At 43.5% G+C, this 25188-nt stretch overlaps 1 protein-coding gene across 3 annotated transcripts in view; it reads right to left on the bottom strand.

Annotated features, from left to right (window-relative positions):
• The window catches only part of MTUS2 (microtubule associated scaffold protein 2), a 369171-nt gene extending 355242 nt beyond the window's left edge, over positions 1-13929 (bottom strand). For 2 of the 3 annotated variants that reach the window (XM_043891579.1, XM_043891576.1), the window contains exons 1-3: positions 13792-13929; positions 3388-3478; positions 2495-2567 (exon numbers count right to left, since the gene is read on the bottom strand). The gene's annotated coding sequence lies outside the window, so the exon portion shown is untranslated. Of the gene's footprint in view, positions 1-2494; positions 2568-3387; positions 3479-8015; positions 8045-13791 lie in introns of all 3 variants that reach the window. The other variant, XM_043891578.1, reaches the window with a different exon arrangement.
• Positions 13930-25188: the final 11259 nt, after the last annotated feature.

Here is a 25188-nt window from a genome sequence, read left to right on the forward strand (position 1 = left end):
AGCTCAGTGGAACAAGAAATTATTAGCTCAAAGTCACAGGTACCAAATATTAGACCCAAAACATCATATTCTCATTCTTTCCTTGGTATTCCAAAGGCAAAGAAAAAAATCAGGCATAATATCTACAAACAAAGTGAAACACACAGCTAAGCAATTATCTAGAGGGGAATTAACTCACATAAGCCTCCCTAATCCTCTTTCCCCTTTTCCTTCTGCCGCTGAACTCATTAAAAAAAAAAAAATCCACATCGTTTCTTTCTTCAATCATGTACATATGGTGGGAGTGGGCAAGAGAGGTTTCAGATATAAATAACACCAGGGCCTCTTTCCATAAGTCAAATAAACGGTTCTTTTAACTGATCACGTGTTCTTCTACCTTGTATTCTGAGGATCAACCCCCCCCAACTCCCCACCCGCCCCCCTCCACACACACAGGAAAGAAATGTGGGCCGTGGCAGGGGTAAGCGAAATAAACACCAACGTTCACTGGAATTACAAGTACTCTCTGAGGTCTCTTTTCTCCTAAGATTTATTTTTATTTATTTCTTTGCGCCCAGTCTTAGCTGAGGCACGTGCGATCTTCCATCTTCACTGTGACATGCAGGATCCTTTAGCTGTGTTGCGTGGGATCTAGTTCTCCGACCAGGGATCGAACCCCGGCTCCCAGAGCAGGGAGCACAGAGTCTAAGCACTGGACCACCAGGGAAGTCCCTCTGAAGTCTCTCGATTGTGATTCTTGTGGTAAGTGGGTTTCCTCCAGGGGAAGAAGAGATGGATAACTGACACCATAACAGAATGTGTTTATCATTCCACAAAGAGAAGCCCCTTGGAGCTCCCTCTAATCAGTTCTGTCATCAGCACCCAAGAAAGGAAAAGCTTTTTCCCTGGCCACATATTTTGTGTCTATGGCCCAGCCTCGCCCCCATTTCCCAGTCCTTTCCTCTGTATGATTCATCCGTGTCCCAGTGGCTGCCACCACCGTCCTGACCATGCCAACAATCATCATGACCTCTACCCATGACCTCAGCTACCAAGAACACCAGCACCATCACCTATCTGTCCTTTTTCTAACCTCAGTTACCTATCAATTACCAGTCACATTCTCCACCCGCAGCCCTCTCTCTGGGCCCAACACTGTGCTCTCTCTCTTCCCCTGTATTTGTCAATCAATAGCCACCCACTAACAACAACTTTAACCCATTAACAGCTTTTTATCTCATCAAAAGATTAATTACAAAAACTCAGCAGCAAGGAAAAGCCAGCCATTATGGACACACCCAACATTTGGAAGGCAACTCCGTCTTCCTGGGGAAAAACTCAAGTTTAAATAGTCCTTAAGAACAAGAATATTACAGAGATGATGATCTACAGAATAAAACCACCTTAGGAGTGCTGGAAATCTGAAGTACACATTCTCTATCACTAAATTGCATTAACTTGTCATTAATTTGGTTTAAAACAAGGTTTAGGTTTTCCCTCCTGAGTTTTACGCCTAGAAAACTCAGGCCACCCCTCTGGCCTCCAAACCTACAGTAGCCACTGTCCTTCTAATAAGTTTCTTTCAATCAATCCAAGTGTCCGATCAAAGACATACCCCAAGCTATTACTTTTTCTCCTGTCTTCAAGGAGCAGAACTCAAAAAGCCTCCCTTCCTTAGAATCTGTCCAGAGAACAAAACAAACTCAAGGGGACTCCAATCGCATCATTTAAAAAATTGTATTTTTATCACAACTTTAATGCCTTAAAGATGGGTGATTTAATTATGTTACAATTTTCCAGCATATGGCAATAAAGTGCCTCGTTCTAAAAATTAGTGCAGTCCAACCCTTACCCATCAGATGGAAGTAAAAGGTCCATGCTTCAGATGCCTTTGTCAAATTTGCACAAAATGCCATATGGGCTGGAACAGCCCTCAGAAAAGTGTCTCTCAAGCGTCTCAAATGTTTGAAACTTTCCGCAATCTTGGTGGTTCAGGAAAGCTTCTATGCACCATTTAATGAATTCTGTTTGCATTTCATTAACTTTTTCCCTCCCAATCTAGTCTTTCTCTCTCAAGAAGCACATTCTCTAATCAAAGCAAACCCTTAAAAACAACTGCATCATCTTGTCCTATTTCTGTCAACTGATATTATTAAACACATGTTAACAACCACACCACAACCTTTCGTCGCTGAAAAAGATTAATTAACCCTAGGAAAGAGATGTCTTTATAGACACACTCCTCAATTTTAAAATCGTTAACAAAACACGTTGCTTGAACTGGAGTTCCAATACATGTCTGAATATAATTCTCACATCTTAAAAAAAGCAAAACTAAATTACATTTTCGCATGAAAATCCAGTTTAATTCACTTGCATCATTAATAATATTTCCCCAAATTCACCACCAGCGATTTACTTGGAGTACCAAGAAGTCTCACACAACATTTAAGAGGCAACTATGTGTCCCAGTCAAGTGGAATTATAAATTGAATAGAAATCCACGTAAACTTACCTTGACCCACAGAAAACCAGTTTTACTGCCATTGGTGACAATCTGCCCTAGTTGACAATTCATGTGTGGAAACCTTAAAAAGAAAGGGCACAGGAAAATTCAGAAGAAAGGGGCAGGATCCAGGGATATGTAAACAGTACTTCACTACACTACTATGTCTCACTAGGAAACTAAAGTTAGTGTAGGAGTTCTTGAATCTAGACAATAACTGTGCCACGAATAAGCTCTTCATAAGGGGAGCTGTTTCAATAAACTCACCATTTTTCCATTGGCTAGGATTTCAGAGATACTTAATCTTACATTCAGATTAATCCTCAATGGATTACATGACTTCAATTTTCTTTCTATCTTAATCCCTCAAGTAGTTAATGATCTGAAAACCGATTCTTAAATACACCATATAAATGAAAGATCTTAAGGACTTAAGGCTTTTATCAGGGGAAGAACACCTCTGATACATGAATAATCATGTCCATTTTCCAGATCTTAATTTTCTTAAATTGTACCAAATTTATACTTATCATGCTTCTTACATTCTTAGAATTCAGGAGAAATAAAAAGCCCGAGCAACTATAAATCCTACAATATTAACATTAATTAAATCCTTAATAAAACTGTATTTCACAATAAATCAGCAAGATTTACTTTCCTCTCTAAATTGCCCAGAGAGAAGAATAGTTGTTAGGTGGTAGAAAAGACACAAACTTTCCTCCCAAACGCTACTGCAAGAGACTACAGAATGCCTACTATTATTAGGCTGACTCACATAAAATTACTGTTACTCAACCATTTTATTACCTGCAAAAATGACAATTTTACCATTTTTCCAAATAAGAAAATAGACAGAATTGGAAAACCCAGTGATTATGAAACAATTAAATCTTCAAAACTACCTATCGCTGTGCACACGTCATTTTTCTGAGAAGCATCAGGGAGTCTGGGTATAAACTGTTTCCGTTCCAACCCAGCACATCTTCAGGGCACCTAGAAGACAAGAAATGAATCGCCGCCAGTGTTCGGAAGGGCTGAGAGCACGTTTCTGGTTCCTTCTTCCCACCTGGTCCCTATTTACTGCCAACTCCCTCTGGGCTAAGTATGTCATTACATTACTTTTAATAATATACTCAGTAACCCATCTACCTCAGGCCCTTCCCAACCAGCACCCCCACCACTTCCCACTGCTATGAACCCCACCACAACCACCCCTGCCGCTGTGGAGGTCACACGGGGCGCCCAGCGCTGCTGGGACTAAAACCAATGGAGTAGAGGCCGTGTGAGCACCCGGTATACAAAAACCCACATGTTCCAAGGTGCGTCTTCTGAAATGGAGCCGAAAGCACTTAAGTAATCTTCCCTCCTACCAGGAGACCTGTTAAATGAGCTCCTATTGTTAAGTTGCTTTTTTTTTTTTTTTTGTATGAACTTGCAGCCAGTTGCAAATTAAACCTTTTGACCTCTTTTTAGACCATCCATCTATTTCTCATTCCCTATTTTTAATATCAATTATCTGAAGATAACATTTTGGATGGATTAGGTTAAATAAAATATATTTAAACTCATCCTATCTATTGTTTTCCTTTTAAATATGGCTACTAGAAACGTTAATGTGGCCACACTGTTAATTCCGTTGGACAGTGTTACTCTATAAAGTATAGCCTATCTCCTCCTTATTAAACAATCCGTTACACAGACTTAGAGAATGAACGAACTTACAGCAGACAGGGAGAAGGGACAGTTAGGGAGTTTGGGATGGACATGTACACATTACTATATTTAAAATGGAAAAACCAACAAGGACCTACTGCATAGCACAGGGAAATCTGCTCAGTGTTATGTAGCAGCCTGGAGAGGAGGGGAGTTTGGGGGAGAATAGATACATGGATATACACAGCTGAGTCCCTTCCTGTTCACCTCAAACTACCACAACATTGTTAATCAGCTATACGCCACATAAAATAAAAAGTTGAAAATAAAAAAAGAAATCTGTTACGATGATGTTAGCTTTTCCCAGTGATTACAGAGCCATGGACAGCAGACCGCACTACCATGATTGATACACGGCAGGGCCCTGCTGGACGCACAGATTTTGCATGCGTGCTAAGTTGCTTCAGTTATGTCTGACTCTCTGTGACCCCATGGAATGTAGCCCACAAGGCTCTTCTGTCCTTGGGATTCTCCAGGCAAGAATACTGAGTGGGTTGCCATGCCCTCCTCCAGGGATCTTCCCCACCCAGGGCTCAAACCAACTTCTCTTATGTCTTCTGCATTGACCAGGTGGGTGGGTGGGGGAGGGAGGTGTTCTTTAGCACTAGTGCCCCCCACGCCCCCCTCCCAGGAATCCCCCACTAAAAGCTCACACAATGTTGCTCTCAAGGTTCTACCAACTCACTGGAGTTTCCTTCTCTAGTATCAGTTGCTGTTGCTTTACACATAAGGACCAACCTTCCGGAGTTTCTGATCTTCCAACCTAGATATTTTACTAAATTCAAAGGCAACAAGCCTGTTGTTGTTAAGTAACACAGGGGTCAGATCTAAGGTGTGACAAAGCCTTTGCGAAATTTAAGAGGAACCAAAAAATTCAGTAACCAAGATGAATATATTTTTTAAATAACAGCTTAACTGATATGCAACTAACATGCCATAAATTGTACCATTTTAAAGGGTGCAATTCAGTGGTTTTAACAGACTCACTAAATCTGTCACTATCAAATTCGAAGACATTTTCACTGTCCCACAAAGAAACCCTGTCCCCATTAGCAGGTACCCCATTATTCTCCCTATGCCCAACATCTGACAACCACTGATCTATTTTGTCTCTACAAATCTGCCTTTTCTGGATATTTGATATAAATGGAACACATAACATGTGGCCTTTTATGTCTGGCTTCTTCCACTTAAAATGTTTCCAAGTTCACACATGTTGTAGCATGAGACTGTACTTCACTCCTTTTTATGAATGACTAACGTTCTATTGTATGAACATGCCACATTCTACCCATTCATCAGCTGATGGACACCAGGACTGTTTCCAGTTTAGGGCTATTACACACAAACTGGTGTATAAGTTTTTATATTACACACAAACTGGTGTATAAGTTTCAATTCTCTTAGGTATATGCTTAGGAAGGAAATTGCTGGCTATATCATATCTCTGTGTTTATAACTTGAGTAACCAGCAACAATTTTCCAAAGTGGCCACACTGTTTCACAGTTCCACCAACAATGGATCAGGGTTCCAATAGTCATCAATACTTGGTATTGCCTGTATTTTCTGTCAGCCATCTTAGTGGAGAGTAGTGATTATCTCGTGCTTTTCATTTTTTTCTCCCTAATAACCGAGGTTCACCACCTTTTAATAAGTATAATAGCCATTAGTATATCTTCTTTGGAGAAATATCAACTTGAAGTCTTTGCCCAACTTTTAGTTGGGTTGTTTATCTTTATATGGGCTTCCCTTATGGCTCAACTGGTAAAGAAACTGCCTGCAATGCGGGAGACCTGGGTTCAATCCCTGGGTTGGGAAGATCCCCTGGAGAAGGGAAAGGCTACCTACTCCAGTATTCTGGCCTGGAGAATTCCATGGACTATACAATCCATGGGATCCCAAAGAGTCAGACACAACTGAGTGACTTTCACTTTCACTTTCTATCTTTATATAATTGAGTTGCAACCATTCTTGATCTATTTGGTATATAAGTTCTTACTACATACATAATTTGTAAAAATTTGCTCCCCCCTTCTATGGGCTTTTTGTTGATGATACTCTCTAAAACCTATTTTTATGAAGCCCAACCTAAATGTGTTTCCTTTTGCTACTTGTATGTTTTTGGTATCATAGCTAAGAAACCATTGCCTAGTCTAAGATCATGAAAATTTACTTCTGTGTTTTCTTCTAAACGTCTTTTCATTTCAGCTTTGACAATTTTTGCCTCACTCAGTGAAATTTTGTTCTCATACTGTTTCGGAAAAAAGGAATTTACAGAATGTCCTCATTCTAACATTCCAGAGGTGGTTCCAAGATAAATGATATCTTTAAAATTAAAAATTAATGCAAAAATATTCACGGTGAATAATATCAGAAGTTTAAATTAAAACACAATCAGCAAAATTTTTAAAAAATATGATCAGTAACATGATTAGTCATCATATGCCCTATTGGAGTCTTACACAAAAGACTCTTATATTTTTTTTTTTTTTTTTTACAAAAGACTCTTTTAAAATGTGTCTTTTTAAAATGTTTGCTAATTAGTTCATGAATTTTTGCATTATTTTTAATTTTTTAACCATATTAAAATATTGTTTATTTTTATTGCTTAGGTTTTTAGTACCCCCTTAAACTTTGTGCTTGAGGCAACTGCTTGACTCATCTCTTTCTAGTCCCAACCCTGCACAAGGGTGATTTTCAGACCACATATCTGTTTTCTTCTGTTTTAACTCTCCAAACTGAGATATTAGTTCTAACTCACATTTATACTCCATTACAATACCTTGGATAGTTGTCAAAATGATAATTCTAAAACAGCAGAAAAAATTCAGTATGAAGTTTGCGAGCAGAGCACAAAGTAGTTATATTAAACTAACTTCCTCTGCTGGTAGAAGCATATTGACTTTCTCAGTATAAAACATATTACTAGCTACCAGTGGAACTAAAATTTGTTAATACTAGAGTCTTTAGGAAATTAAATGCAATTTTTGGCATGTCTGTCATTCACACTTCCTAAGATATTATTCAACATGAAGACAAAACGCATCAAGCTTAGAAATATTCATTTCAACCACAATTATTCTGTTGCATGATTTCAGTTCTCAAATTGGCTTCCCCATAAAATAAACTGATAGAAATATAACAATTAGGTACAAAAATATGCTTGGTTTAATATGCAGCAACATTTACAACCTGAGAAGGCAATTATTTGTGTGTAAAGAAGGGTTGTCTGCCTTCAGAAGCTATTTTGAGTAATTTCAAACAGACTCGTACAAAGATAATTAATTCTGGATGATTTGAGATGACTTCTCTTACACTGTCATTTAACAGCAATAGTGCTCACATTAAGTTTTCAGGACAGTATTTTGCAGTAAGTCTGGTCAAGCATAAAAATTTAACTTCTCTATGAAGTGTTCATTATTTGCTTCTGCTGTTTCTTCGCCTTTCCTTATAATCCAAGGCTCTGTACTCCATGCTTCACCCATATTACTTTTGAAAAGCATTTAAAACCTCTATATCAATATTAGCATGTTTCTGGACAAATGCATTTGCCTTATTACAGTCTTTACAGAAGCTAATACACTATGTTGGCTTTTCATTTCTGCAGGTGAGTCAAAGTTCTCCAAGTCAACATCAACCTGTCATCAATTTTGGCTCAGTCCTCATCACATGCACTGTTGCCTCACCTCTAGTGACTATGTGTACACACTGCTTTGTTTGGCTAAGGAAACTGAACTGACTGGTGCAATGAGTCTGTAGGTACACAAAGGATCACAAGACTAATAAAGAGAAATCTTGAAGGGTCATACAACCTACCTGCTACGGGACAGGAGAAGGACATCGACCTAGAGAACAAATGGCAATCTTATATTTTAAAAAATCACTCAACAGACTGAGTTAACAATCTCTTCTCCTATCTAGTCTAAACTCTGGCAATGAAACATGAAACAGAAATAAGAAAAGAAACCAAAATAATAATTACCTACAAATGATATGATTGTCTACCTAGAAAATTCAAGAAAAATAACCAAAAAGAGGTTAGAATTGATCAAAGCTTGAAAAGTGCCCAGTTACAAGACTATATCTTAAAATCAATAGGTTTCCACACATAAAGTATTGATTAAATATATACTACAGTCTGAAATGTTTGCATTTCTCCAGAATTCATATGTTAAAAACCTAATGCCCTAGATAATGGTGTTAGGAGGTGGGGACTTTGGGAGGTGAGTGGATCATGAGGGCAGAACCTTCAAAAGAATGAAATTGCATGAGCGTGCTAAGTCGCTTCAGCGACTCTTTGTCCAATTCTTTGGGACCCCATGAACTGTAGTTGGCGAGGCTCCACTGTCCATGGGATTCTCTAGGCAAGAATACTGGATGGGTGCCATGTCCTCCTCCAGGAGCTCTTCCCCATCCAGGGATCAAACTCACATCTCTCATGTTTCTGTATCGGCAGGCAGGTTCCTTACCACTAGTGCCACCTGGGAAGCCCATGAATGAGATTGGTACCTTAATGAGAGGCCCCAGAGAGCGTCTGGCCTGCTCCTTCCATCAAGTGAGGACAGAGCAAAAAGCAGCCCCTAGAAGACCTGCCAGCACCACGATCCTGGGCCAACCAGAACCCACAACAGTGAGAATAAATTTCTGCTGTATACAAGGCGCCAGTCTGATGTATGTTGTTACAGCAGTCCAGAGGGACTAAGACAGTGTCATATAACCACTATGTATAGTATATGTAACTGATTCATTATGTAACCCTGATGCTGGGAAAGACTGAGGGCAGGAGGAGAAGGGGGAAACAGAGGATGAGACTGCTGGATGGCATCACTGACTCAATGGACACGAGTTTGAGCAAACTCCAGGAGATGGTGAAGGACAGGGAAGACTGGCATGCTGCAATCCATGATGTCCCAAAGAGTCAGACAAGACTTAGCGACTGAACAACAATTATGTAACAACAGCCAATGAGAAGAGGGCTCGCTTACAAAAGCTAAGGACAGAGTACAACACAACCAGGAATAACCTTCAAGCCCCCATTTTCCAAACACGGTAGGTGGCATGTGAAAGAAGCCTGCCATGTGAGGGACCACACACAGCAAGTGACAGGCACAGAGAAGATGTAAGCCCGCCAACCTCCTACACACACAACCTTCCAAATGCCACCTGTCAACCTCCTACTCCTGCCATCTTCCCAAAGCCACCTACCTGTGTGCTCATTCATTCAGGCTGCCCTTATGCTCCAACCTGCCAGCAAACAACCCAAAGAGACTTAATCTGTAAGGAGGATTTCCTTGGCTGTGTCAGGGACAGAAATGATTATTCGCTAATGGCTTGATGAAGTAAACAGCTGTGGATCCTGTCCCCCACCCTGTCCCCCACGCACCCCGGAAGGCTAGGCCTTTCTCCCGCAGAGAGTTCCTGCTTACTGCTCCCCTACTGGCTTCTCACCTTTTCCACTGAGGGATCCATGACCACCGACTGCCAGGTCAACACACGTCTTCTGATTAGTACACAAAGAGCGGCCATCCAAGCACACGGGAGCCTCACCGGCCAATAAGCACCCTCCCCTTCTCAAACCCTAACCAACCCCAACACCTTCAGGCCCCGGAGGTTCTCTGGGGTTCAGTTTCACCTCCAAAATTGCTCTAAGTTCTTAATATCCCCCAAGAAAGAGCCGTGTAGTTCCCAGTGTCAGCATTTTTCACTTAACCACCTGTTCCAAGGAAACTGCAGGAATCCAGGCTGAAATGAGACTCTCCTGCAAGCCCCTCTCCTACAAGCCAGTGGGAACCATCAGTGAAGACACACAACCTCCCCGCTACTCCTGGTTTATGTAGTGGTGTGGACTGGACTCCAGCTGCCCTGTGAGGCCCTCAGCCATACCTGATCCCAAACCAACACACCACCCAAGGCCCAAGAGGAACACAACCTCACATCACCAAAGAGGAGGGTCCCCGGGCAGGTCTGAGAAACCACCACAACAGAATTAGAGGGGTGGGTGCTATTGCGGGGAAGCCCTGGCCATGAGCCTGCCTACAGCACCAGGCCCGCCTCATAAGCACCAGCACAGTTCCAGAAGCCAAACTAAAGTTTGGTCAAAGGGAGTGTCTTTGTGGATGGATGTTTGGATGGGTGGATGGACAGGTGCATGGGTGGGTGACAGGTGGGTAAGTGGATGGATGGGTGGTTGGGTGATGGGTGGGTAGTTGGATGGATGAATGGGTGGGTGGGTGGATGGATGGATGGATGGATGGATGGGTGGGTGAGTGGATGAATGGGTGAGTGGGTGAATAGATGGATGGGTAGATGGATGGGTGGGTGGGTGGTTAGGTAGGCAGGTAAATGGGGTGGGTGTGTGGATGGACAAATAAGTGGGTGGAAGGGGTATGAGGGTTGGTGGGAAGGGGTCAAGATGGTAAGATCTGAGGAATCTTAATTCAGATATGAAGTAGAAATACTTCAGAGAAAAGGAAAACCCACCACCCCTTTCAACAACCCCCTCTCAAACATTCCTGTGGTGGACATTACAGTCTTCCATTTATCCATAAAACTGCTAATAGGAACAAGTCAGCAATTCATCCCAGCCCTTCCCAGCCTGCACTTGTTTCCGGCAGGATATTTTCCAGGCCTGAATTTGCTCCCTGTTTAGAATTCATATTAAAGACAGAGCGTAAGGAGTTTACAGGAAGGTCTCCTATGGAGCTGATGCTATCTGTTGCTATTAACTTTATTAATGAAGCAGCTTTTGGTAGTTCATTTTTTTCTCCCTTTCCCCTCTGCAGCCGTCTCTCTGAGATGTGGAAGAGCTTTAACCCACTTTCCTTCCTTACCCGCCTCCGTCTCAGCTTCTCTCTGCCTCCGGCTCACACTGAGATCCAAAAAAGTCCCTGTGTGTGCGTGTTCGCAAGGCAGAGCTGGTTCTCCAGGTTACCACCTGATTCCTGATAATACCACTCAGCCCTGGTATTAGCAATCTGCATTTTCTCGGCAGCTCAGCTACAATATTGGCCAGATTTTTTTTTTTTTGTCTTTTCATAAGACTTCAGATTTTGAAATAAGAAAAAGCATTTTTGAAAGTTAACATTTGAACATAATTAGGAAACAAGGGAGATTCAGGGTTTGTAGAGCCTTACATTTATGTGACGTAAGGGAGGTGAGAGGCAGAGAGTGTCTTCCTTATTTAAAAAAAAAAAAAAAAATCCACAGTTACAAATGCAAACTTCTGTGGCCATGGGAGCACATTGTCAACGTCCCTCCCGGGGGCTTGGATGGAGCCAGAGTAACGGACCCTGAAGCTTAACATTCATTAGTATCCCAGTCAAGGCGCCTCTGCTGGGAGACACAAAAGGCTAGAGAGGTTAATACTGCAGCATTAAAATCTCCAGAAAACCGCTAAGCACAACTGTCGTCTCTTACATCGGTCCTCTGGACGCTATTCTTATCTCTCTTTCACAAACCTCCGTGCCTGCTGTTTCCTCTAATTTGGCAGCAGCGATTCATTATGAAAGCGCCTGTGCTGGGCTGGGCTTGTACATCCTTCGCCTGTTTGGGCTTCTCCGATCCAGTACTGTGTCAATTATGTAATAGCCAAAACAGGGAGTTTCACAGAATACGAAAAAGCATAGTCGCAGCTCTTACATAAGCCTTCACAAACCACCCATAAGATCCACCCCTAGACTGCGATATTGGGAATTACATAAGGTAGAAAGAAAACACTGACTCAGCAGCCAGGTTTATTTCCAGTCTTAAAGACAATGAAAGCTTTTTTGCACTTTTTCAGCTAGTCTGTATTCACTTAATGAGTGTTGAATATGATAGAGAGAATGATCTTTTAAAATAAGACTTGATTGTCTTTCCATGTAAACAGAAAGGAGTATCTTGACAACATGACTCAACATCACTGTCACTTCTGCACAGAGAAATGTCCCACTCCCCAACTTAGTCAACAGGGGACCATGTGTCCCGATAAACATCAACTACCAGGGGACTTCCCTGGTGGTTCAGTGGTAAAGAATCCAGCTGCCAACGCAGGAGACGCAGGTTGGATCTCTGAGTCAGGAAGATCCCCTGGAGGAGGAAATGGCCACCCACTCCAGTTTTCTTGCCTGGGAAATCCCATGGACAGAGGAGCCTGGTGGGCTACAGTCCATGAGGTCGCACAGAGTCGGACATGGTTTAGCAACTAAACAACAATATCAACTCCTTTGTGGATTTTTAAAAAATCAAGAAGATATTTTGGCAAAATACAGAAGTTAACATGCTATAATTCTTCAACATATCTCCTTTCCTGTACCATTTTTCTCTCCCCAGATTTCTAACCACTTATTTTTTACTTTCTTTAAACGACTGTAGCCACACCTTGGGCTACAAAGTGACAAATTAGAAGAAACGGTGCTATCCTATGGGTCTCACCTCAGCTACAGGTTAGAATCACTAGGGAGTTTAACAATCCAAATATCACAGCATCACCAAAACCCAATTAGAATAGAACACTGAGGTGGGGATCACAAAAGGAGGTGCCCAGACATCAGAATACTTGGTATTACTACTACTGTCTTCTTCCCTGAAAAAAAAAAAATCCATAAACACAAGTAGAGATATTAAAGGTTATTTAAATCTTTAATAACTGGCAGCTCATAATTACTAAGTTTCCATTGGCTATAAAAAATAAAATAAGTCACTATGTTAAAAACCACCAAGAATATCTGCGGGATCTTTTTTATTACTATCAATAGGTAGTTAAAGAATTTTCACCAAGTCTCTTAAGAGCCTTTACAAAACCTATTCTATTTTTTTAACGTTTTACAATTTTACCTAATAAGTTCAAAGAAAGGGCCCTAAGTTATCTTTAAGGCTATCTCCAGCTAAGACCATGCTCATCTTCCAGGAAAGTTTTGGTTTAAAGCCGAAATTGTGGCTCTGACTTCTCTTCACCCTCTTCAGAGATGCTCTGGTAATTCCTTTTATAACTTTACCAATGAGGAAATATTTTTTTAAACAGCACTTATATAACAGAGAGTACAGGCGCCTTTGGTATCCTGCCAAGAGTACTTCTTTCCGTGTTTGTATTTAAAATAGAATGGTAGTAACATCACTTGTGCGCCTGAAATTCCTTCTGTGCACAGGCTCAGAATGAAAAAAAAAAAAAAAGAAAAGAAAAAAAATGGATGTAGCAAACCGCTTTGCTGCTTTACCATTACACAGCTCAAAGGAAATAACACATTCATACTAAATTAAGACGAAGACGCAGAACAAATTATCCAAAGCTGGGGGTGTTGTTGGCGGGGGGAGGGGGGGGGCTGGATGGAGAGGTAGGGATTCGGTTGAACCAACCTACCAGCCCTTCGAAAACAGAGGATGTTTAACCTGACAGCACGCGAAGGTGCCGGAGGAGCTGCAAAAAAAACCTTAGCCGGAGCAGGTGATGCAGGCAGGAGAGAACAAGCGCTCGGATGGCAGAAAAGCCCAAATCAACCCCGCGCCGCCCAGCGCCCCCGCGGCGGGCGCTCCCCGGCTCCGCGCAGGGTCCGAGAGCGCCGGCCCCGGGGCCCCGCCAGACCCGGCCGGACGGGGAAGAGGAGGTTCCGCTCACCTGGGTGGGAAAGAGCCTCGGGAGGTGCCCAGGAAGCCACGCTGCCCTGATGGAGAGGCTCATCGCGGACCGGCTTCCCGCACGCCTCCTCCGCCTCCAGCTCGAGTTTTCCTCTTTGGCGACAGGTCTGGACCCGGCCAAGCGGCCGCGCAGGTCCGCAGACGGGGGTGGGGGGGCCACAAACTTGCGGGGAGAAGCCGGCGGCGGCGCGGGCGGAGGAGGCAGGGGCGCCCCCCGCGCGCGGTCCCCGCCGCCGCCCGCCCACGCCCGCTCGCGCCCCGCTTTCACCCCGCGCCGGCACCGCCCAGGCTCGGAGCGCGGGGGATGTGGGGAGCGCGGACCCGGAGGCTGAAGCCCCACCACGGATGCAGCGGCCGCCCCTCCGGCCGCCTTGCCGGGACAAAGAGAAGCGGCGGGGCGGGGTGGGGTGGGGGCGGCGAATCGCGGGCCTCGGAGCGCGCCGCGCACCCCGCGCGCCTGGCCGGAGAGGTGCCGGCGGCGGGGACCGCGCGGGCTGGCGGGCGGGCGGGCGAAGAGGCGCGCTCCCCGTCCGGGCCTCCCCGAGACGCACACGCCGGGACCCGCGCCCCGCAGCCCCGCAGCCCCGCCGGGGAAGCCGCAGCGCCCTCTGCCGGCCCCGGGGCTGCCGTGCGCGCGCCGTCCCGCTCCGGCTCCGCGCCGCCGCGGCCCCCCGACGTCCCGGCGCCCCCGGGGGCAGGGGGCTCCGAGGAGTGGGGTCTGTTCTTCTCCCCTGACGACAGCTTCCAGTATGAATTTCAGCAGGAATTGGGGCCCAGCACCAGGAACGTGGAGGGCACTGGGACTCCTGATGCAGGAGGGGCCCCAAGTTGACCTCTGGAACGGTTTGCGGAAAGGGCAGGCGTTTCTTTCAGAGTCGGGTTTATCTGTGTCTAATAAACACCAAGTGCGGCTGACACTGGTAGAGGGGTGCTAGAGAGCCTCTCAGGAATAAATATGTTAATTTATTTCTCTAAGAAGTGCTCCCGGCTTCCCTAAGCAGCGCGCGTGGCAGGCTTCAAGAGGGGAGCCAGGTCAGAGGACTTCCGCTGCCTCGGGTTCAAATGTCAGTGGGATAAGCATTTGCCCTTATAAAAATGAAATGTGGGTGCTGGTCCCCCCCCCTAATTAGAGGTGTTTTCTTGGTGGTTCAGTTGGTAACGAATCTGCCTGCAATGGGGGAGATGTGGGTTCGATCTCTGGGTCAAGAAGATCCCCTGGAGAACAGAATGGTCACCCACTTCAGTATTTTTGCCTGGAGAATTCCATGGATGGAGGAGCCTGGCAGGCTACAGTCCGTGGGATCACAAAGAATCGGACAGGACTGAGCGACTAACACTTTCACTTTCAACTTTTTAGGGGTCTTTGTCCTAACTACCACATTAAGCAGTATTTTACACCAGTTAATATTTGAAGCACCGCTGGACTACTTAATGAAGGGAAATCAGGAAATGGTACAGTACCTTTTTTCACACCGCTGTCTTTTAAAATTATTCTAACAGATCTCCTGTCTCTTCGGGAAGAATCTAGGGCAGACTTCATCGCTTTTCCTGTCACTTTCAGCTGTTAATAAACAGTCTGATTCTCTGATATTAAAAAAATCCAGTACAATCCAAGTCAAAACTGTGGTCTCACTGCACCTGAGCCTGCCTGCCTCCCGCCTCTCCTGCCGGCCTCTAGCTCCTAGTGGGCCCAGAGCTCACAAGCCTGCTGGGGAAGGGAAAGGCCGTTTCCTTCTTTGTTCTACCTCTTCCCCTGGCTTCGTGCAGACTGGCTGCTCCAGGATGGCTTGGTGGGGAGCCTGTCCTGGTCCTGGCTTCCGGGTGAGCTTCTCACTGATCCTGCATCTCTGCAGGCATCACGTGTCCGAGCAGGTGGACCCAGCTGCCTTGCACCCTGTCCATCCAGGTCATGGCCACAGCCGCACATCCTCCTCGTTCCCTGGTCTCAGGCAGCTTTGACCAGCCTGGCTCTTTGAAGCCTACCATGTCGGAGTCAGGACTTTCTGAGCTCATACATGTCCCCAAGCCCCAGCTGATCCCTGCCAACCTTCCCAGGTTGTTCTCCAGACCCCTTTCTTTGTGACTGGTGAGCCCCCTCTCCCTCAGAGCACCCTATAATTCTTGCTACTAACCTTCTCTCTAATCACTCTCTCCTCTCCCTAAATCTCAGTTGAAAAGAGCAGAACCCTTACTCAGCAAAACCTACAAAGCTGGCCCAAGGCCTCTAGACACCTCTCTCTGTGGTGGCCACAGATGTATGCTTCTCACATTTTGAGAGTAACTGATGACGTCACATCTTCAGATCCATGGTGGTACTCACCCCTGGGTCACGCTTCACCGCAGCAGTTCCTCCATGGTGGGAGCACTAGGGTTGGGCCATTTCTGCCTCATGCAGGACCCATCTATGGGGCAGCCTTAATTCCGGAACTCCTCTTCATCCTGCCAAGGCTTTCTCAGAACTGCCCCCTGTCTGTAAGTTTGCAACATCTGGTTATTTATATTCAATCTGACAACCTCCATCTTTTCATTTGTAAATATGCTTTGTTTAATTACTAAATAACTAGTGTGTCATTATAACCATTATTTTTATAAAGAAAGCTGAGCGCCAAAGAAGTGATGCTTTTGAACTGTGGTGTTGGAGAAGACTCTTCTGAGTCCCTTGGACTGCAAGGAGATCCAACCAGTCCATCCTAAAGGAAATCAGTCCTGAATATTCATAGGAAGGACTGATGCTAAAGCTGAACCTCCATACTTTGGCCACCTGATGCAAATAACCAACTCATTGGAAAAGACTCTGATGCCAGGAAAGATAGAAGGCAGGAGGAGAAGGGGGTGACAGAGGATGAGATGGTTGGATGACATCACCAACTCAATGGACATGAGTTTGAGTAAACTCCAGGAGTTGGTGATGGATAGGGAGGCCTGGAGTGCTGCAGTCCATGGGGTCGCAAAGAGTCAGACATGACTGAGCAACTGAACTGAACTGAACTGAACTTCTGCTATATAATTGTGAACTTTCTACTGGTCTTTTTTTTTTAGTATCTTTTCTGCTTCCCTTAGAGTGATTAAGGGAAATTTTCCATTGTTTTATATTTCCTGTTATAAGAATTATACATTCTATTTTTTTCTTCCAGTAATTATTCTTGAGCTTGTAATATGAATAGGTAACTGGAAATTCTAAATTTTTATATCTCTGTGCTTCTCTTGAACCATAAAGGGCTTTTGAACTCTTCAATTATCCTCTCTCCATCTTACATGACATCATGTAATATTTTAGTTGAATTTTTTCCTCTGCAAATTATTATTTTACAGTCAGTGTTTGCTTATTCTTCATTCTTGACTCTCATATCTTCTGGGATCAGTTTCCTTTTTTCTGGAATACATCATCAAAAATTCTTTGTGAACGCCTTTTGGTGATAAATACTCTTGCAGTTTGACTCCCTAAAGAAGAAAAGGTGTAATCACTCATTCGTGTCCGACTCTTTGCGGCCCCATGGACTGTAGCCCGCCAGGCTCCTCTGTCAATAGAATTCTCTAGGCAAGAATACTGGAGTGGATTGCCATTCCATTCTCCAGGGGATCTTCCAGACCCAGGAAACGAACCTGGGTCTCCTGTATTCTTTACCGTCTGAGCCACAGGGAAGCCTAAAGATGTCTTTATTTCATTTCCACCTTCACACAATAGTTAACCCATGTCCACAATTCTAGGTTAACAGTCACTTTCTCTTTGGGTTTCCGTTGCTGCTGCTGTGAAGTCAGCTGCCAGTTTTGTTGCTATTCCTTTGGGAGCGACCCATCTCTTCTGTCTGCTTTTACCATCTTCCCATCATCTTTGTTGTTTTTCAGTTTACTTCTTCATGTCAAGGTGTGGATTTCATTTTACTTCTCTTTTCTGTGATTTATGGTGCTTCCTGCACCTAAGAATTCTTATCTTTTATCAATTTTAGAAAATTCTCCAACACTATCTTCTAATACTGATTTTCCCCATTCTATCCTTCAGAATTCCAATCACATACATGTTATATTTTCTTATTCTGTCCTATGTGTCTGAGTCTGTTTTTCTTATTTAAGACTTCTTGCTCTCTTTGGTCCAGTCTCTCTGTCTCTCTTTCGCTACCTCTCTCTCTTTCCCCCTGCCTCCTCTCTCAGCCCTTTTGGAAAAGGACCTCTTACGGAATGCATCTCAGAAATATCATTCTGGGAGACATTAATCTCTTTATTCACTTACTTCCATTTCCAAATGATCAAAGGTAACCCCGTGAGTTGTAACTCCACCATTCTTCCAGAGTGCACAGGTATGAGTGATGAGAAGTTCCCACAGGTACCCCACACCATGAAGTCAGATGTTTCTTCAGGGAACCCCAGGGCAGAATCTGGCTCTACAGAAGAGAAACTGGTCTAAGCCTCTTGGACTTGGCTGCTGCAGCAGTGGCTGGAGCCAATGGTGGGACCAAGAGAATTTAGAGGGAATCACATACAGAGCCCAATACAGACACTAACTGCATATTTTACAGCAGCGTGAACTGTTTGAGTCAGAAGTTACTTGCTTCTTCTTTCTTTCCTACATCTGGAAAGAGAATAATCACACTGGTCTCTGTGCCTGTCGAGTGGAAAGAGAAATCTCACAGTATGATGGGAAAAGCAGCAAATGTTTCTCAAATCAGAAGGTGTCCCATTGGCCACATAACCTAAGCAGGACACTGAGCTTCTACGAGCCCCAACGTCTCCATCTTTAGGGGGGATTATAACTAATGCTTTACTGACTTTATAGGACAGGATCAAAGCGGTAACAAATGTAAAAGCATTTTACACGCAGCAAAATGCCCCAACAATATAATGTATGACAATTTATGATAATTGTAAACGATAAGGCTTATTCCCGGTGTCCTGGCCACTCTGTGCACCCAGGCCCCAAGCCAAAACTAACCCAACTGGGCTTTTGATAGGAAAAAAATCGATGTGAGATAAACGTTTGAGAGAAGGAGGGGAAAGATAAACCAGCTATGATGGCAGTTTTTGAAATGAAGTAGATATGTCACGGTGGTGTGCCTTGTCTCCTAACATGTAATTAGGGGCAGAGATGCGGAAAAACTGGAGTCCTTGTGCACTGTTGGTGGTCATTAAAGCGAGGCAGTGTTACAGAAAACAGTATGGCAGTTCCTCAAAAAAAGAAAGTAGAATTGCAATATGATTTAGCAATTCTACTTCTAGATATATACCCAAAGAATTGAAAGAGACTCAGAGATATTTCTATACCCCTGAACAGTATTCACAATAGCAAAAAGGTGGAAACAACCCAGGTATCCCACTGGCAGATAAATGCATGAACAAAATGTGGAATGTATGTATCATGGAATATTTTCCAATTTTAAAAAGAAAGGAAATTCTGATAAATGTAACAACATGGATACACAGTGCTATATATGAAATAGACGATCAGCAAGGACCTGCTCTACAGCACAGGAAGCTCTACTCAATATTCTATAATAATCTACATGGGAAAAGAATCTGAAAAAGAGTGGTTATGTGTATATGTATAAATGAGTCACTCTGCTGTTCGCCTGAAACTAACGCAGTGTTGCGAATCAGCTTACTGTGATATAAAATAGAAATTAAATGTTTAACAAATGCCACAACATGGACGAACCTTGAGGACAATATGCTAAGTAAAATAAGCCAGACACCAAAGGACAATTATAAGAGTCCGCTTCTATGAGGTCCCTAGAGCAGTCAGATTCGAAACAGGAAGTGAAATGTTCGCCAGGGGCTGGAGGAAGAGGAGATGAGAAGTTGTTTGATGGGGACAGAGTTTCAGTAGTGCAAGATGCAAAGAGCTCTGGAGAGGGATGGTAGCGATGGTTCACAGCAATGGGAACACATGCCACAGAACGGCAACATATGCCACAGAACGGCATACTTAAAATGGTGAAGATGACAAATTTTATTTTACCACAATTTTTTAGAAATAGAACCCACAATCAAAATAGTATAGGAAGCCAAAGACGGTTTTCATAATGAGAGCAGCCGCTGCCTCAAGGATCAGAGGGCTCCTCCGTGCCTCCTTCCCTGGTCAGGCGGCCAGAGCCTGCAGGCTTTGGGACCTGCCCTGTGTAAAGGCTCAGGTGATACGTGTGGACATTCCCATACATTGATAGGGACCACGCCTCTGCACACACTGCCCAGCTCCCAGGCAAGTGACCACATACAGCCTTAAAGCCCCGTCTCTCCTAAGCCCTGGGCTCCCAGCTATTCCTTATCCCTCTCCTGCTGCTCTGGGCCCACCAGCCTGGCTCCCAGGAGTGTGAAAGCCTTTCACCAGGGCAGAGAGAGCCGGGCTGGAAGACGGGAGGCCCAAAGGCAAAACCCCTCAGGCTTCTGACAGTCTCCAGGAGCTGGACTTACCTGTCCATCTCTCTTTCCTCAGCATGTCACTGGACATTGGCTGAAGCTCTTCAATACTGTCAACACTACCTCCAGCACAGATGACACGGTTAGTTCCTGTTCTTGAAAAATGGCTCTAATGTCCAAGAGTTTAAAGACCTTTTTTTCTCCTGAAATTTGTAGCCGTTCCCTCCTCCAGGGAATCTTCCCAACCTAAGGATTGAACCCCAGTCTCCCACATTGCAGGAGGATTCTTTGCAGCTGAGACACCAGGGAAGCCCCATAGTTTAGAGTACTGTAGTTAAAAGACCCTGGCACAAACTGGGTTTTGCTTCAAATATGCACTCTCTCTTCTCATGTTTGCCCTAAAGGTCAGTCTTTCCTCCAATTTGAGGCTGTTCAAATGGTACAAAAGTCATAATTTCTGTCCCTAAATGTAAGATAAATTCCCCAGGCAATTGTATTTGGCGTGGCAGAAACATGGGTAGAATAAAAATGGCTGCAATCCTTCTGATGTTACTTGAATTTCTAATGTATTTATGAATTTAGAACTCTCTTGAGAACATGACATTAATTTAGGGCTATAACTAAAATACTATATATCAAAAGACATATGCTTTGCTTCCCTTGGCTTGCTTTGTGTACTTATGGTGAGTACACTTAAAAGCTTCAGATATTATGGCAACGCCTATTGAAAAGTGTATGCACACCTTTTAACACAATCTATGGCATACAAGTGGGCTTCCCTGGTGGTTCAGTGGTAGAAGAATCTGCCTGCCAATGCAGGGAAGGTGGGTTCAGTCCCTGAGTTGGGAAGATCCCCTGGAGGAGGAAATGGCAGCCCACTCCAGTATTCTTGCCTAGGAAAACCCATGGACAGAGGAATCTGGTGGTCTACAGTTCATGGGATCACAAAAGTGTCAGACACGATTTAGCGAATAAACAACAGCAGCAAATAGCATACAAAGAAACTTTTTCAAGAAATCTGGTATATTCAAATCAGTTTGCCTAACCTCCCAGATCCCTTAATTTTATCTTATGCTGTAGTGTCTGAAAGTCTAATCACCGAAGACCTTGCAAGAGGCTTTTAAGCAAAAAGGAGACTCCCCTAGCATTTTACCTAGGATATCAGAAAGGCGTTTCTCTGGAGAACAGTGGATATTGACCACTGTTAGATTATATTATATATTATTATCTATATATTATATATAGACCACTATAGATAGATTATTCTATTGGCACAATACTGGAACACAAAGCACTTCTATTCCTTCAGGCCTTCCATATCTTGACCAGTTTAGTCCAAGAAAGGCTGTTTCCTCTCTCACTAGGCATTCATTTCCCCACAGGTGCTTACTGGACACCTACTTGACCTTAGCGCATCGTGAGGCCCAGGTTGACCTGATCCCTCCTCTCAGGGAATTTACATTCTGAGTGATGACAGGTGTTGTGAGGACCGGGGGGAGAAATAAATGGGACAACGTGATGGAAACTCAGAGGGGGCGGAGTTGGGGACATGAACCAGCCCCTCACGGGCACTGTGTGTCCCTGGTCATAAGGGCTCAGAGGGAAGGGACGGTGACAAGTGCCCAAGTGGAAAGGGGCTTGCTAACTATGTCTGTGTGCTCATGACTTTTTTCTAATTGTGAGAACTAATTCTGAAGGTTTTTTTTTTAATTTCAGGTTTTTTTAGACTTTATTTTCCCAAAATTGAATTAGAGAATATTAACTAATTTATGACTACATATGGGCTTCCCAGCTGGCACTCATGGTAAAAAACCCGCCTGCCAGTGCAGGAGACACAGGAGATACAAGAGGCGTGCGTTCGGTCCCTGGGTCAGGAAGATCCCCCAGAGAAGGGAATGGCAACCCACTCCAGTATTCTTGCCTGGAGAATTCCATGGACAGAGGAACCTGGTGTGCTATAGTGCATGGGGCAGCAAAGAGTCAGACACGACTGAGCACACACGCACTACACCACACATGCGTATATATTATATATAGATGTCTGTATATAATTATATGAGATTTTGTGTGGCATATATATGATATATATAATATTATATATTTTTCCCTTATATTTCATATATGCCACAACATATACATAAACAGAGAGAAATCCAAATAAAAAGGCTGCACCAATTTATACTCCTATCATCAATGCACAAGAAAAGCTATTTAACACTTCTTTTAATCGCCCTTAAAAATGTTTACAAATTTGAAAAATATAAATAGTATCCAATTTCTCTCCTTTTTATTTATCATATGTTTAAATGTAATATTGGAAAACACAGAATAACATATGTAATGTGTACATGAGTTATAAAACAAAATAAAACAGGTGATTTTAACACTTTCTTCATAAATAAGTAGTGATTACTCCCTCAATGCAGTCTTCATTTCCACATTTTATATCCCTAATGGAGTTGCTCTTCTTTCCATGTGTCTATTAATTGTGGGTTTCCTGTACTATAGATTGCCAGTTTATTTTTCTTTCCCATTGTGATCGTTTAGATTAATTCAGCTTCTCCCCCCAACTATGGATGGGGTACCATTCCCTACTGCAGTGATAGGGCTTGACCACATGACCTCTTTGACCAACAGAATGTTAGCAGACATGACACAAGCTAAAGGCTTTCCTTGTGCTTGCTCAGACGGGCTTATCTCTTGCACTAGTGCTGTCATCTTGATAACCAGCCCTGAGTAATCACTGGTCTTAGAGTGATGAGTGGGTACTGGTCTCACTTGGGAGAGACCTGTACCCACACTGCATTCCAGAGCCAAGCCCAGTGAACTTGTAACGAGAAGCAGAGTCGCCCAGCTCAAGTCCAACCTAAGTCAGCCAAATCAGTCACCGGCAGACTTGTATGGGAATAAAAGCTGTTGTTATAAGCCAGCGAGTTTTAAGGTGATTTGTTATGCAGTAATACTGTAGTTAAGAGCTGGCTAACACATCTATAATATTAGATGCCAGAAAGTTTGTTCGGATTTTTTCCATGACAGCTTATGGAAAAACCCAAACGAACTTTTTGGCCAACCCAATATTTATCTATCAAGGTGTTAGAGAATTTATCATTTTCTGTAATTTATCAGTTTGTATAATTGAATACTTAATTAATATTTAAGAAAGTTATATAATTATTAGTTTATTCTGTAACTAGCCCACCCATGCTAGAGTTTGTCTTGTATTTTGATGGTGTTTCTTAATTTTACATAGAGAAACTTTCATTTTTAAGCTTGTACATATTTTTTCCCTCTTACTCATCTACTACTTTTAAACTTTAACAGTCTCCCCAATTCTGAGACTTAATAAATAATCAATTCCATTTTCTGTTTTTCTAAAACTTTAAAAGCGTAGTGTCCAATTTCTTTCCTTTTTCTTTATCATATGTTTAAATATAACATTGGAAAGTATAACAGTGGTATATTAATCATTCCTAGATCCTCTTATTTTTTTCCTGAGTTCAGTGTCATATATCTGGGAGCTCTAAAAATTAATCCCAATTCTAACTGGAAAAATGTTTACGTTGAAAACTCATTAAGATTATGTAATAGCCACCCTTTTAGCGAACATGCTTGTTTTTGCCTTAAATTTTCAATTAAATTAGCACACCAGTTTAACGATCCTAATTACTTTGTGGTTAACCAAGCTAAAATTACACTTTCATTTGCTGTCCAATCCTCTAGAGAATTCAGATCTACCACAGTCTTCTAGTAATCCACATCTCTGTTCCTTATTAACCAAAATAGCTTAATTGCTCCCAAAATTTTTTACAATTTCCAGTTCCTAGATTGTCTTGCGATTCTCTCATCTGTACTAGTTGTAACTGAAGGAGGCATGGTGGCATAGTGAGCATGCAACAGCATCACTCTGTTGAAGGTATCCTCCTGTGAGTGAAGGTGGGTCTCCGTGGACCCTTCCCTGATTCTCGGGGTGGGGTGGGGGGGCGGTTGCTGCTCTTCTCCCTGTGGGCCCATGACAGTGTATGCTAGAACTTGCATTGCAATGTGCTTTTGTTTACATGTCTGGCCACCCACTTGACTGTGAGTCTCCCGTTGGCAATTATTCATTTCTCGTTGTCTAGCCCCCATCTTGATACTTGGCTCAGAGAAAATGCTCTGTATCTGTTAATTGGTTGATCAATTGATTGGAAGGTTGCACTGGCTGATATTGAAGTGACAGTGGGCAGCCTATTCGGTAAGCTTCCTTTCTCTTTCCTCTCTGTCAGACCACGATCAATACATAAGTCATTTAAACTCTTATGCCACGTCATTCTTTTATATCTCTCACTGTACGTAGTTACTGGAATGCCCCAGGAGATATGAAAGTGGGGATTTAAAAAATTATCCCAGGACTTCCCTGGTGGTCCAGTGGTTAAGAATCCACCTGCCAATGTAGGGGACACGGGTTCAGTCCCTGGTCTGGGAAGATTCCACATGCCTCGGGACAACTAAGCCAGTGTGCCACAACTACAGGGCCTGTGCTCTGCAACAAGAGAAAAATACCACAAGGAGAAGTCCCATGTACTGCTACTAGAGACTAGGCCCCACTCGCTGCATATAGAGAAAGCTTTCACACAGCAGTGAAGACCCAACATAGCCGTGAAAGTAAAAGTCGCTCAGTTGTGTCTGACTCTTTGCGATGCCATGGACTATACCATGGAATTCTCCAGGCCAGAATACCAGAGTGGGTAGCCTTTCTTTTCTCCAGGGGATCTTCCCAACCCAGGGATCAAATCCAGGTCTCCCGCATTGCAGGTGGATTCTTTACCAGCTGAGCCACAAGGGAAGCCCATGAATACTGGAGTGGATAGCCTATCCCTTCTCCAGCAGATCCTCCCCACCCAGGAATCAAACAGGGGTCTCCTGCATTGCAGGCAGATTCTTTACCAACTGAGCTATCAGGGAAGCCCAACACAGCCATAAATAAACAAAATTATCTCCAGTTTCTGTAACTAAGTGACGCTAGCACCGTGATATTCTGGCAAGAGCACTG

Source organism: Cervus elaphus, chromosome 30 (genome assembly GCF_910594005.1).
Source record: "Cervus elaphus chromosome 30, mCerEla1.1, whole genome shotgun sequence".
NCBI classification, from domain to species: Eukaryota; Metazoa; Chordata; class Mammalia; order Artiodactyla; family Cervidae; genus Cervus; species Cervus elaphus.